Genomic DNA, 14,542 nt, shown 5'->3' with positions numbered 1-14,542 from the left:
CAGCGTCCTCCTGTGCCGCCGATCTCCGTTCCCTGCGACGTTACGACGCACGGGAGCGAAGAACGGCGCCAAATTCAAAAACGTAAACAAACACATTACATACAGTATACTGTAATCTTATAGATTACAGTACTGTATGTAAAAAATACACACACCCCTTGTCCCTAGTGGTCTGCCCAGTGCCCTACATGTACTTTTATATAATAAAAACTGTTCTTTCTGCCTGCAAACTGTAGATTGTCCAAAAGTGTCTCTTTATGTCAAAAATAGTTTTAGAGCAGCTAAAAAACAGCGATAATAAATTATAATCACTTGCAGAATTGTGCGATAGCGATTTGTGGGGAAATTCGTCATAAAAAAAAAAAAAATTACAGCAACAATTCTGCAACTGAGCAAATTTCAGTGATTTTGAGTTGATTACATTATTGAATAATTTTTATTATAATTATATTATTATTTGTTATAATTATTTATAATTATTTATTATATTATAATTTATAATTTTGTTTTTAAAAAAATGTCATACCCGGGATGCCTATTAGAATCTTGTTTGGTCAGATTTAAGTGAGTTATTTCTAAAAATTACAGGCCTACAGTATAAAACGCCAAATTTCCTTGCAAATAATGGTACCGCTTTCAGCACCTTTTTTCTGAAAGAATCATACCGCCAGGGAGGTTAACATTGTACATTTTCTCAGGTTAAACATTTCATATCTCTGCTATTGTGAATAAAATATGTGTTTATGAGATTTGCAAACCATTGCATTGTTTTTATGTAGATTTTACACAGTGTCCCACCTTTTTTGGAATTGGGGTTGAAAGAGATCTGTTAAAGCGGATGTCCGCTGAAAAAAAAAATATTAAAAGTCAGCAGCTACAAATGCTGCAGCTGCTGACTTTGAATATCGGCACACTTACCTGTCCTGAAGTCCAGTGCCGTCCACAGCAGAGGACGAGCGATTGCTCGTCACTCTGCTGCCCCCCCGCCATCCTCGGTGAGGGAACCAGGAAGTGAAGCGCTCAGACTTCACTGCCCGGTTCCCTACAGCGCATGCGCGAGTTGCACTGCGCCTGCTGATTGGCTCCCGCTGTGCTCTGGGAGCTGAGTGTTCCCAGATCACAACAGGGGGGGGGGGGAGGTGACGTCATGCCCGCAGTCTGCCCGTAGACTGTGGCCGGAAGTGGGTGCAAATACCTGTCTTTAGACAGGTATCTGCACCCCCCTCCCCCTGAAAGGTGTCAAATGTGACACCAGAGGGGGGAGGGTTCCGATCAGCGGGAGTTCCACTTTAGGGTGGAGCTCCGCTTTAAGGATCAGTCCCCCAAAAAATAGTATTTCAGTTTTGAGTAGATGCTGGTGGGTTTTACCATCTGGTGGGGACCAACAGAAAAGGGAAAGATCCCACTATTGCACTCTAGAAAACGAATTCAGTGGCAAATTGTATAGCAACCTTTTTCCACTTAAGTGCCGGATTCAATGTACGTGAATGCATGGAGGGCTGCATTCACCTGCTAATAAATTAAGATAATAATAATCCTAACAGAGTAATAATAACAGTACAGGTTTACGGTGTTTCACAAGCCAGTTTACTCTGAGGGAGCATATGGCTGGGGATGCAGATTTTACTGTCCCTTTCACCATCCTGGCTGCCAAGGGTGGCTGACACCAGCCCTGCCAGCCATGATGGTCGGGAGATGGGGTTCCTGCCCTTAGGTGAGATGGGCTCACCGTCCCCCTGGGGGAGATGGGGGCCCAGTTCCTAGGGAAGATGGGTGCCCCTTCCAAAGGGAAGATTGGGGGCCCTGTCCAAAGGGGAGAAGGGGTCCCCATCCAAAAGGGGAGAAGGGGGCCCCGTTCCCAGGTGAAAAGGAATCCCTGTCCCCAGGGGAGAAGGGGTCCCCCCATAGCAGCTCCTCTGTCCCCCAAAGCAGTGTCCTCTGTCCCCTGCACCCCCCACTGTAGTGTCCTCTGTACCCCTATACTATAGTGTACTCTGCCCCCTTGCACCCTACCCCACACACAAACACTGTGTAGGTAGAACTCTCCTACCTTACACAGGTGCAGAGCAGAGATCAGCCAGTATCACAGGGCTGGAACTGCTGAAGTTAAATTTTCACATTAACAGGCTGGTGATTGCTTGCTAAGATCACCCGGCAACCAATCACCTACTGTTTATTGTCAACTCCAGCAATTGCCGGCCCAACCAGCCTTTAATACTGGCCGCTGTCCAATGAAGAGGAGAGCAGTGAAAATGTCCACGGGTCAGGTGCCTGTGAATTCATCACGGCCACTGATGGGCCGGACAGTTAGCAAAAGCGGGCCGGGTGCGGCACGTAGGTTGACAACCCCTGCCCTAGGTGATCTGGGTGGAAGTAGGAGCAGGTACCTGTCAAAACTAGGTACCTTTCCCCCCCAAAAAATAAAAAATAAAGTGTCAAAATATAAAGAGGAGGGGGAGGCAGGAAAGCAGTATTTCACCTTTTGGGTAAGGTTCCACCTTAAGAAGATCTATCACTAATACATTTTTAGAGTTCTGTCCCCTATGGAACAAAGTAGATTTGTAGTAGTAGTGCCTTCTAACCCTAGTTATGTGGTTTGACCTGCCCCCCTCCCTTCCTGCTACAGCCGATTTGACAACAATGGCTGATTCATAAGTGTAGCTTGTCTCAGCTGTGGCTGTAAGCACTCTCTCAAGACAAGCAATGACAAAAGGAATGCAGAGGTTGACACGTTCCCCGTCCCTTTGCATTCTTATTGCCAGTGCTTCTCCCTGTAAAGCCGGGTACACGTGGGCTGAATGTTGGGAGACATTGACCGGTTAAAAAAATAAATAAAATGGTTGACATTTAGAAAACCAGCAGCTGACTGGCTCCCAATCAGCACTCTCAGCCAATGGTGGAGAGCACTGATCGGAGTGTTCTCTGTCAGAACACAACAGCTCAGCGGGGGAGGTCACTGTACTTACTTTGCATAGTGACTATAGCGGCTCCGACAGGAGCTGTCAGGTTTTTTTTTTATATTACCCCAAAAACTTAGTGGGCCAGATTCTCGTAGATCGCCGTATCTTTGCGCGGGCGTAAGGTATCCGGTTTACGTTACGCCTCCGCAACTTAGACGGGCAAGTGCTGTATTCTCAAAGCACTTGCTACGTAAGTTGCGGCGGCGTAGCGTAAATAGGCCGGCGTAAGCCTGCCTAATTCAAATTTGGAACAGGGGGGCGTGTTTTATGTAAATAACTTGTGACCCGACGTGATTGCCGTTTTTCACGAACGGCGCATGCGCCGTCCGTGGAATATCCCAGTGTGCATTGCTCCAAAGTACGCCGCAAGGACGTATTGGTTTTGACGTGAACGTAAATGACGTCCAGCCCCATTCACGGACGAGTTACGCAAACAACGTAAAATATTCAAAATTCGAAGCGGGAACGACGTCCATACTTAACATTGGTACGCCGCACGTACGCCACCATATAGCAGGGGTAACTTTACGCCGGAAAAAGCCTAACGTAAACGGCGTATCTGTACTGCGTTGGCCGGGCGTACGTTCGTGAATTTGCGTATCTAGCTGATTTACATATTTCTAGGCGTAAATCAGCGTACACGCCCCTAGCGGCCAGCGTAAATATGCAGTTAAGATCCGACGGCGTAACAGACTTACGTCGGTCGGATCTAATAGAAATCTATGCGTAACTGATTCTATGAATCAGGCGCATAGATACGACCACGCAACTCAGAGTTACGACGGCGTAGCCAGAGATACTCCGTTGTGAATCCGGCCCATAGTGTCTACTAGGCTTAAATGCTCAGAGCCGAGAAAAGCTGCAGCTATGAATCAGCCGTCTCCTTCACAGTTGTTGTTAGATCAGTTGTGGTGGAAAGCGGAGAGGGGGGAAGGTCACACCTAATAACTAGTGATAGAAATCACTTAGAAACATGGAAGAAAGTACTACATGTACGTTCTCATATAAGGGATAGAACTGTAAAAAAAAATTAATCAGTATTGTCATCATTGAGAAATCTATATATCTCACATGTGAATGCAGCACACCTGATTGGTCACAAGTGCTGCCTTTCCTCTCCAAAGTCAGACTGCTGCTGTATGGGGGATTACTGGAGGCCAAGTTAAAATAAGGTACTTATGATAGCTGCATTTAAAATACATTTATTGCTTTTGTAAAAAAAAAAAACATAATTGCATTTATTGGTATTTTTTTCATAATTAGCCTGGAGTTTAGCTTTAAGTTATAGGTTTAATTATTAGAGTCCTTCAGATTGAAAAAACAGTTGTAGACAGTCTGCTTCCAGACCTCTATGATGATCCATCCGTCTAGACATACTAAGGCCTAACTACAGCTTGGGTAGTCATGCTGTATATTGTAGCCATGGCAAAAAAGACTAGGCAGCTGATACTTCATGACCATAGCAGAATTAGGTTTGGATCAATACCCATAGCTATTAAAAAACAAGGGAGACACCCCTCATATGGACGCAAGCCTTTCTTATAGAGCAACGGTAAATTCCTCTTCTACCCTTGTGGGTCTCCTAGCCCACCTTTGTGACTTGGCCAGTAGTATTACAAAGGTATGAATAGCTAAAAAGATTCTCTTTCTTCAAGAAACTGGACAAAGGACCTGATGAAAATATGTTTTACATGAAATATTTTGCTGCTACAATATGATCAATGAGCAGCGATACTTGGGGAAGGGGATCAGTATCAGCAAGGAAACATGGTTGACACAAATGAATACGCAGAATGGTTTGTAATTGTGGCAATTCTGTCATGTCTGACGCCTTTTTTTAAAGATGAATTACAGGTATAGATATTTTGTACATAGCTACATTAATCCAGCTTGGACCAATGTAACTATGTACAATATATACCATACCTGACCAATGCCCCATGGAAGCTGCAAATCACTGTAGTAGACACTGCTAGAGAGCGAATATCATGCGGTCATGTGTGGCTCACCACCCAGCAAATGTTAACATTCAGTCATAGGCGTGCGCACAGGGTGTGCCGGATGTGACTGGGCACACCCTAATTACCCCATGTGCATTAACATTATCCAGGGGTGGCACCAGGTGCGTGGTTGGGGTGCCAGTGGCCAGTGTAAATGCCCACATTGTATTAAAGGCTAGGTTCAACTGTAGGAAGACATTACACTTATACTTGGGATGTAACGTAATATGCTCCCAATCAACCGTCTCCCACCATCAGAGCCTCCTCCCTGTGACAGCAGATGGTATTCACGTGTGTTTGAGCTTTGGGGTGCACACTCTAATGCAATAGGCTGTGCACACCTATGCATGCAGTACAAGAGCCTGTATACCTGATATACATTGAGGGGATTGTATAGGAAGGCCCTTGAATCACATACTGTAGTTGTTGGTAAATCTCAAGTACATTACAATAAAATTGTACAAGTACATTATAATGGAAATGACCAGATTTACAAAGACAATGGATCCGTTATCCTTCGTTATCTTGGGAACCACAGTAATGGTGTTTATATTTATGTGGAAAAGGGGAACAAACGGCAACTTAGTAAAAGTTTCCAATCTGCCCTATCAAGCTTTCTTCAGATAGAGAAGTAAAAAAACTGACAGTTAGGGCCTATTTACACCAGCGGGCGTGCCGAATCACGTGCGCTCATTAGTGTTCACTGTAAAGGGGCTGTACGATGATTGCCTTGTCCATGTATTGGGACTGTATTTGGAAACGCGTTTGGTGCAATGGCCCTAAGGCCTTGTACACACTTGAGGTAAAAAAACGCTGCTTTTATAGGCCTTTGAGCTTTTTTTTTTTTTGTCTGCCTCTAAACTTCCTTTCATGTTAACCTACACTATGTACAGGAGCCTTAGGCCACGTACACACGATCAGTCCATCCGTTGTCATCGGTTAACCGATGAAGCTGACTGATGGTCTGATGTGCCTACACACCATAGGTTAAATAACCGATCGGGTCAGAACGCGGTGACGTAAAACACAACAACGTGCTGAAAAAAACAAAGTTCAATGCTTCCAAGCATGAATCAACTTGATTCTGAGCATGCGCAGGTTTTTAACCGATGCTTATGCATACTAACGATCGGTTATGACCTATCGGTTAGGCGTTCATCGGTTCAATTTTAAAGCAAGTTCTAATTTTTTTGACCGAAGTTTAACTGACCGATGGGGCCCACACACGATCGGTTTGGACCGATGAAAATGGTCCTTCAGTCCGTCTTCATCGGTTTTGACCGATCGTGTGTATGCGGCCTTAGAAACAGAAAAAAAACACCACTTGTGTGTTCAGGAGAGGAGCTTTTGAGCATAAAAAAAAAAAAAACACCTGACGCACCTAATTGTGGGTAAATGCCTCTAAAACGCACATTATTATTTTTTTTTTATTTCAATGGCCAAAATAAGGTAATTTTCTGGCCAATAAAATGACCAAACACCCAAGCACTTGATACATCTAAACATGCTTGAAAAAAACATGGCTTAGGAGCATTTTTGCAGCTGCTTATTTCTTGCCAGGAGAAAAGTGTGTTGATGAAGTCCAGTGTGCATGAGGCCTAAGGCTCCATGTACACGGGACGCTTTTACAACTGCTCCTAAATGATTAAACTTGACAGATAGTAACCCACATTTAAAACGTCAGTTTTGCCGCGTTTACATGCTGCGTTTTGCGTTTAGAAGCGTTAAAAAAAAAAAAAATTAAAAATGGCCAAAAACCAAAAACGCCTATAAACGAAACGCTGCTAAACGCGGGTTGCCGCGTTTAGCCGCGTTTGGCATCTGAAACATGGGAATCTTCTGCATCTGAACCCATTTTTTTGCTTTTAAAGAAACGCTGTTAAACACAACTGCCTAAAAACCGCAATAAACGAGACTGTGTACATGGTCACATAGGAAAACATTGAATGAGTTCAGGGGCAGTTGAAAAAAGCATCCAACTGCCTCTGAACGTATGTTTAGCAGCGTCCCGTGTACATGGGGCTTAAAAGCTCACAGGGGTCCATAAACTGGATACCAGGATTGTAGGCGACTGATAGGAATCCAGTATTGAAGGGTACAGGTTAATACATGGAAGCAGCGTTTTCATCCCATTCATATCACTGCATAGGGGCAAAAAATGATCACTTTTCACAACATGGACAACAAGATTAACCTTTGGCGTTCTCTTGAGATATATCTTTTATTTGGAATGCTCTTCCTTATTGCTTCTCATTTCCACCCATTTAGTCTTCACTAAAGCGCACTTCTCAGAGTGGCTTATCCTGATTTATGACCTAGGGCACTACTCAGGGCCTGGTTGCTTGGTGATAGGGGCTACAAACAACCCCAACTACTCTGCTTAGGAAACCCGAGGCAATTTGAAATTCCTGTAAAAAAAAAAAAATCATACATAAAAACAAAGTAAATTAAGGACTACAAGCCATTGGATTGATATGCAATGCCACATAGGAGGTTCCTATATGACGATGAGGCATGCAATGCCGTCTACACATGCACTAGTTCCATCATCTGGGTGAGTAATTCAAAGTTTAAGGCCCCATTAACTCAGGCTGTGTCCAGTTTGATCAGCAGGGGATTCCTGAACAGCTCAACTGCTGAATTGAAGAATGCCATTGATGGCACTTTTTTGATATCCATGTCTGTTCATGTGACTCATATTATATCTATGGGCAACTGGATATAAATGGACCGATTACCTCAATCTTTCAAGTTTAGGTCCAAATAACAGAAAAAAACAGATGTAAATGATCTAGTGTCCATTTACATTGGGTAGTCCACTGACCAACAGAGGAGTTCCACCTAGAAAACTGACAGGTGTATTTTATTGGACCACCCGGGGCTTTTTTTTTCAGCGGAAACACGGGGGAACGCATTTCCTGGAACCTCCAGCACAAAATGTATGCAATTGCAAGGGGTACTAGAGTGTGCTGGAGGGTCTATTGATGTTGGAGGTACTATGATCACTGGTGGGATCTATTGTTGTCGGGGGGTCTAGTGTTGCTGGGGAGGTTAATTGTTACCAGTGGAGGATCTACGGTTGTAGAGGGGTCTACTGTTGTTGGCTGTAGGGGGTCTATTTGATTGATTTTCTTGTTATCAGTGTCAAATACCATACAAATTACTTGATTCTGTATTCCTTACAAAGGGTGGTACTGGGAGGTGGGTAGTGTGTAGAACCAAAGGACAGTGCTTGAAGGTGGGTAGGAGGCGGAGACAAGGGACGATTCAGAAAAGGGGAAGTACCTGCACCTATTTCCCGAGGAAAAAAAGCCCTGGGACCACCCAGGTGAAAGTGGCTGGTTGTTTGGTTTTTTAATGGCGTGGGGAAGGGTTCAAACTCTTGCCCAATTTTTTTTTCTGTTTCTATGCCCCATTGGGGTGAACCGTATACTACAGACTCAACAGGAAGTGAGAAGATGTCTCTACAAAGTGAAGGTAATTACCCTTTTATACAGGTGTCCTGTCCTGATGACAACTCCAAAGTTTAGAATTATCCATCACTATGGGGTTTATTTACTCAAACTGGATAGAACAAACTCTGGTGCCGCTGTGCATGGTAGCCAATCAGCTTCTAACTTCAGCTTGTCGAATTAACCACTTAAGACCTGGACCTTTAGGCAGCTAAAAGGACCCAGCCAGTTTTTGAGATTCGGCACTGCGTCGCTTTAACTGACAATTGCGCTGTTGTGCGACGTGGCTCCCAAACAAAATTGGCATCCTTTTTTTCCCACAAATAGAGCTTTCTTTTGGTGGTATTTGATCACCTCTGCAGTTTTTATTTTTTGCGCTATAAACAAAAATAGAGCGACAATTTAAAAAAAAAATCAATATTTTTTACTTTTTGCTATAATAAATATCCCCCAAAAATATATATAAAAAAAATTTCCTCAGTTTAGGCCGATACGTATTCTTCTACCTATTTTTGGTAAAAAAAAATAATCGCAATAAGCGTTTATCGTTTGGTTTTCCCAAAATTTATAGCGTTTACAAAATAGGGGATAGTTTTATTGCATTTTTATAATTTTTTTTTTTACTACTAATGGCGGCGATCAATTTGTTTAGTGACTGCGACATTAAGGCGGACACTTCGGACAATTTTGACACATTTTTGGGACCACTGTCATTTTCACAGCAAAAAATGCATTTAAAATGCATTGTTTATTGTGAAAATTACAATTTCAGTTTGGGAGTTAACCACAAGGGGGCGCTGATGGGGTTATGTGTGACCTCATGTCTGTTTCTAACTGTAGGGGGGTGTGGCTGTAGGTGTGACATCATCGATTGTGATTCCCTATATAAGGGAACACACGATCGATCACGGCGCCACAGTGAAGAACGGGGAAGCTGTGTTTACACACAGCTCTCCCCGTTCTTCAGCTCCGGGGACCGATCGCGGGACTCCAGTGGGGCGATCGGGTCCGCGGGTCCCGTGGTCACGGAGCTTCGGACCGGGTCGCGGGCGCGACCCCACGGCTGGGCTTAAAGGGCAACGTACATATACGTTGATGTGCCCAGCCGTGCCATTCTGCTGGCGTAAATCGGCGTGAAGGTGTCCTTAAGTGGTTAAGCTTTGACAAAAACCCTGGAAGCTGATTGGTTTCTATGCAGAGCTGCACCCGATTTTGCACCTTTCAGTTTTAGCAAGTCAACCCTTATTTATTATGGCGATTATGGTCACCAGGACACACAGAGGGGTAAATCTCCCAAACAAGTATACAGACAGCAATAAAAACTTGACAGGGGTTTTAATCCTTCTACACTCTACCCAAAACTATAAAAACTGGTTTTGGCTATACATAAACGTTAAATGTCCCTAAAACCAGAAATACAGCAGCAGGTTCTGCGAGGACGGAGTGAAAGTGTTAATAACATTTCCACAAACAATGTCGTCTGCAATGACTAGTCATGTCACTAGACCTGGAACTATAAAGTACAGGGCGGGTCTCACAACTCACCTGTACTTTACATCTCTGCAATAAATTCTCCGAGATGACAGCTCAGCATTTCAAAGCTTAAGCAACCAGTAACTAAGACTGGGAAGGATTTGACCGGGATCACAGAAAAAAAGAAAATCATCTGAAGTTTGCTAAGCAATACAATAAATACAAGAAAAACCTTGGGTCATGGTGTCAAAATGAAAAATGGACCCTATATATCTTCACCCAATGGCTGTTATCCTATAAAATAAAAATCCTTTATTCTACAAGAGACGTAGAATGTGGTTAGATAACTTATGTTCAATAACTGCACCAATTCATATGTTCTCAGCTTGTAACCTTTGTTTTCCATATTCAAATGCTCTTCTGCTCCTGGTGCAGCACTTCCCCTAACTTCCTGTTGTGGAACATGCACGTGGCTCCCCCCCCCCCCCCCGAGAGACACGAGTACTTGTGTTCAGGCATATTAGAATGTGCATGCTCATAGAAGTTTCAAGGAGTTCATCAAGTCTCATTGGATTTTGACCTGTACTAAAGGAATCAGAAAGGATCCAATGTGACTTCACCTGCACTACATGAATCAGAAAGGGTCCAATGTGACTTCACCTGCACTACATGAATCAGAAAGGGTCCAATGTGACTTCACCTGCACTGCATGAATCAGAAAGGGTCCAATGTGACTTCACCTGCACTACATGAATCAGAAAGGGACCAATGTGACTTCACTTGCACTACATGAATCAGAAAGGGTCCAATGTGACTTCACCTGCACTACATGAATCAGAAAGGGTCCAATGTGACTTCACCTGCACTGCATGAATCAGAAAGGGTCCAATGTGACTTCACCTGCACTACATGAATCAGAAAGGGTCCAATGTGACTTCACCTGCACTACATGAATCAGAAAGGGTCCAATGTGACTTCACCTGCACTACATGAATCAGAAAGGGTCCAATGTGACTTCACCTGCACTGCATGAATCAGAAAGGGTCCAATGTGACTTCACCTGCACTACATGAATCAGAAAGGGACCAATGTGACTTCACTTGCACTACATGAATCAGAAAGGGTCCAATGTGACTTCACCTGCACTACATGAATCAGAAAGGGTCCAATGTGACTTCACCTGCACTGCATGAATCAGAAAGGGTCCAATGTGACTTCACCTGCACTACATGAATCAGAAAGGGTCCAATGTGACTTCACCTGCACTGCATGAATCAGAAATGATCCAATGTGACTTCACCTGCACTACATGAATCAGAAAGGGTCCAATGTGACTTCACCTGCACTACATGAATCAGAAAGGGACCAATGTGACTTCACCTGCACTACATGAATCAGAAAGGATTCAATGTGACTTCACCTGCACTACATGAATCAGAAAGGGTCCAATGTGAGACTCACCTGCACTACATGAATCAGAAAGAGTCCAATGTGACTTCACCTGCACTACATGAATCAGAAAGGGTCCAATGTGACTTCACCTGCACTACATGAATCAGAAAGGATCCAATGTCACTTCACCTGCACTACATGAATCAGAAAGGGTCCAATGTGAGACTCACCTGCACTACATGAATCAGAAAGGATCCAACGTGACTTCACCTGCACTACATGAAGCAGAAAGGGTCCAATGTGGCTTCACCTGCACTACATGAATCAGAAAGGATTCAATGCGACTTCACCTGCACTACATGAATCAGAAAGGATCCAATGTGAGACTCACCTGCACTACATGAATCAGAAAGAGTCCAATGTGACTTCACCTGCACTACATGAATCAGAAAGGATTCAATGTGACTTCACCTGCACTACATGAATCAGAAAGGATTCAATGAGACTTCACCTGCACTACATGAATCAGAAAGGATCCAATGTGACTTCACCTGCACTACATGAATCAGAAAGGATCCAATGTGACTTCACCTGCACTACATGAATCAGAAAGGATCCAATGTGACTTCACCTGCACTACATGAATCAGAAAGGATTCAATGTGACTTCACCTGCACTACATGAATCAGAAAGGGACCAATGTGACTTCACCTGCACTACAGGAATCAGAAAGGGACCAATGTGGCTTCACCTGCACTACATGAAGCAGAGAGAATCATATGTCAATTTACCTTTTCAATGTACAAAAATACTGTTCAGCATCATCAACCAGGTAAAAAGCCTACGAGTTTTAGATTTCATGTCCAACATTGAATGATTAGAACAATGTATAAGAAAAGGGGGCGGCACGAGACCTGGAAATACATTACAGGTGTCAATAAGGGTCAGAAGGACAGGATATTTAATATGAAATGAAGAACAAGAACACGGAACATGACATCAAACTAGCAGGAGGAAACTTCGAACCAGATCTAACAAAGCATTATTTTACTGAAAATGTAGTTGCTACTTGGAACAGACTTCCAGCAGAGGCAGCGAGTCAGTCAACAGTACAAGGATTCAATCCTCCATCTATACTCCGGCAAGGGAGACCGGGGCGACTGCAGGGAGCACCTGGGCTGTATTCTGACGTCATTTCTAACAAAGTTTCCAGCAACGTATAAAAGTTATCACAATGTTTCATGTATACTGGTGTTTAATGTTTATACAAATAAAAAATAATAACAAGGTTTCCTGTTTATAACAATATTCACGTGTTTAGCAATGCAATGTTTATAACAATGTATAGAAATAATTATAACAAGTTGTCTGTTTCTAACAACATATAACAATATTCATTGTTTCGATCAATGGTAAACTTTTACCCCAGCCCCCATCATTCTTGTACCCCAGCCCCCCATCATTCTTACACCCCAGCCCCCAACATTCTTGTACCCCAGCCCCCAACATTCTTGTACCCCAGCCCCCATCACTCTTACACCCCAGCCCCCATCACTCTTGTACCCCAGCCCCCATCACTCTTGTACCCCAGCCCCCATCACTCTTGTACCCCAGCCCCCATCACTCTTGTACCCCAGCCCCCATCACTCTTGTACCCCAGCCCCCATCACTCTTGTACCCCAGCCCCCATCACTCTTGTACCCCAGCCCATATCATTCTTGTACCCCAGCCCCTATCATTCTTGTACCCCAGCCCCCATCATTCTTGTACACCAGCCCCCATCACTCTTGTACCCCAGCCCCCATCATTCTTGTACACCAGCCCCCATCACTCTTGTACCCCAGCCCCCATCATTCTTGTACCCCAGCCCCCATCATTCTTGTACCCCAGCCCCCATCATTCTTGTACCCCAGCCCCCATCATTCTTGTACCCCAGCCCCCATCACTCTTGTACCCCAGCCCCCATCACTCTTGTACCCCAGCCCCTATCATTCTTGTACCCCAGCCCCTATCATTCTTGTACCCCAGCCCCCATCACTCTTGTACCCCAGCCCCCATCATTCTTGTACCCCAGCCCCCATCATTCTTGTACCCCAGCCCCCATCACTCTTGTACCCCAGCCCCCATCACTCTTGTACCCCAGCCCCTATCATTCTTGTACCCCAGCCCCTATCATTCTTGTACCCCAGCCCCCATCACTCTTACACCCCAGCCCCCATCATTCTTGTACCCCAGCCCCCATCACTCTTGTACCCCAGCACATATCATTCTTGCACCCCAGCCCCTGTCATTCTTGTACCCCAGCCCCCATCACTCTTGTACCCCAGCACATATCATTCTTGTACCCCAGTCCCCATCACTCTTGTACCCCAGCCCCCATCATTCTTGTACCCCAGCCCCTATCATTCTTGTACTCCAGCCCCCATCATTCTTGTACCCCAGCCTCTATCATTCTTGTACCCCAGCCTCTATCATTCTTGTACCCCAGCCTCTATCATTCTTGTACCCCAGCCTCTATCATTCTTGTACTGGCAGAGCAGTGAGCTCTCAGCAATGAACATGTTTGCCAGTCCTCAGCCCTTCAGCCTGTAAAGTCTACAAATGTTTGGCTGTAAGCAAGCACTGTACCTTTTTTGTAACAGAATTGCTCTGCTCCCTTCCAGAGGCCGCACACCCAAATCCGGAAAACAAAATGCTCCTTTGTAAGACGCTGAGGGGGGTTAACTCCAAGGTAGAGCTCTCCCGCAGCCTGCTCCTCACCCAGACAGCCAACTGTCAATGCATGTCGGGAAGGGAGAAGAGTGGGAGTGCAAAGGTCCTCCCTGATGTCATGGAGCGAGGAGGGGCCTGAGCTCTAATACTCTCCCATAGAAAGTGCTGAAACCTCACAAGCAAACATCATGCCTGGGAGACACAGCCTGGGTTGGGCTGCACTTCTATTCTTCTACCTATTGTGACAAAGGTGTGAAAGCGTCTCCTACTGATAGACGGTTAGGGAGGCCATACACTGAATGATTTTTATAGACGATTGATTTACTGTAAGAGATGAATAAAAAATATCACTCAATGATTGATGCACTAAACGATCGTGTGGATCGATCTACTTTCCTACGATCGGATTTTCCAGTGAAATTGATTGTTTTTTTGCTCAAATTTGATCAGTGGCACAATATGAGTTTTTTCGATAGATTGAGCAATTCTTTAAAGAACCGATTTGATCCAATCAGATTGTTGCTTGTATGGCCAACCTAATGCGCAGTAAACA

General features: G+C 44.4%; 1 protein-coding gene across 2 annotated transcripts in view; it reads right to left on the bottom strand.

Moving 5' to 3' along the window:
- The window catches only part of LOC120915237 (myosin-10-like), a 192,777-nt gene extending 178,704 nt beyond the window's left edge, over nucleotides 1-14,073 (bottom strand). For both annotated transcript variants that reach the window (XM_040325581.1, XM_040325582.1), the window contains exon 1: nucleotides 13,906-14,073. The gene's annotated coding sequence lies outside the window, so the exon portion shown is untranslated. The remainder of the gene's footprint in view (nucleotides 1-13,905) is intronic.
- Between the last annotated feature and the right edge of the window lie 469 nt (nucleotides 14,074-14,542).

The sequence above is a fragment of the Rana temporaria genome, chromosome 10 (assembly GCF_905171775.1).
Source record: "Rana temporaria chromosome 10, aRanTem1.1, whole genome shotgun sequence".
NCBI classification, from domain to species: Eukaryota; Metazoa; Chordata; class Amphibia; order Anura; family Ranidae; genus Rana; species Rana temporaria.
This window is presented reverse-complemented; position numbering and strand designations above follow the sequence as displayed.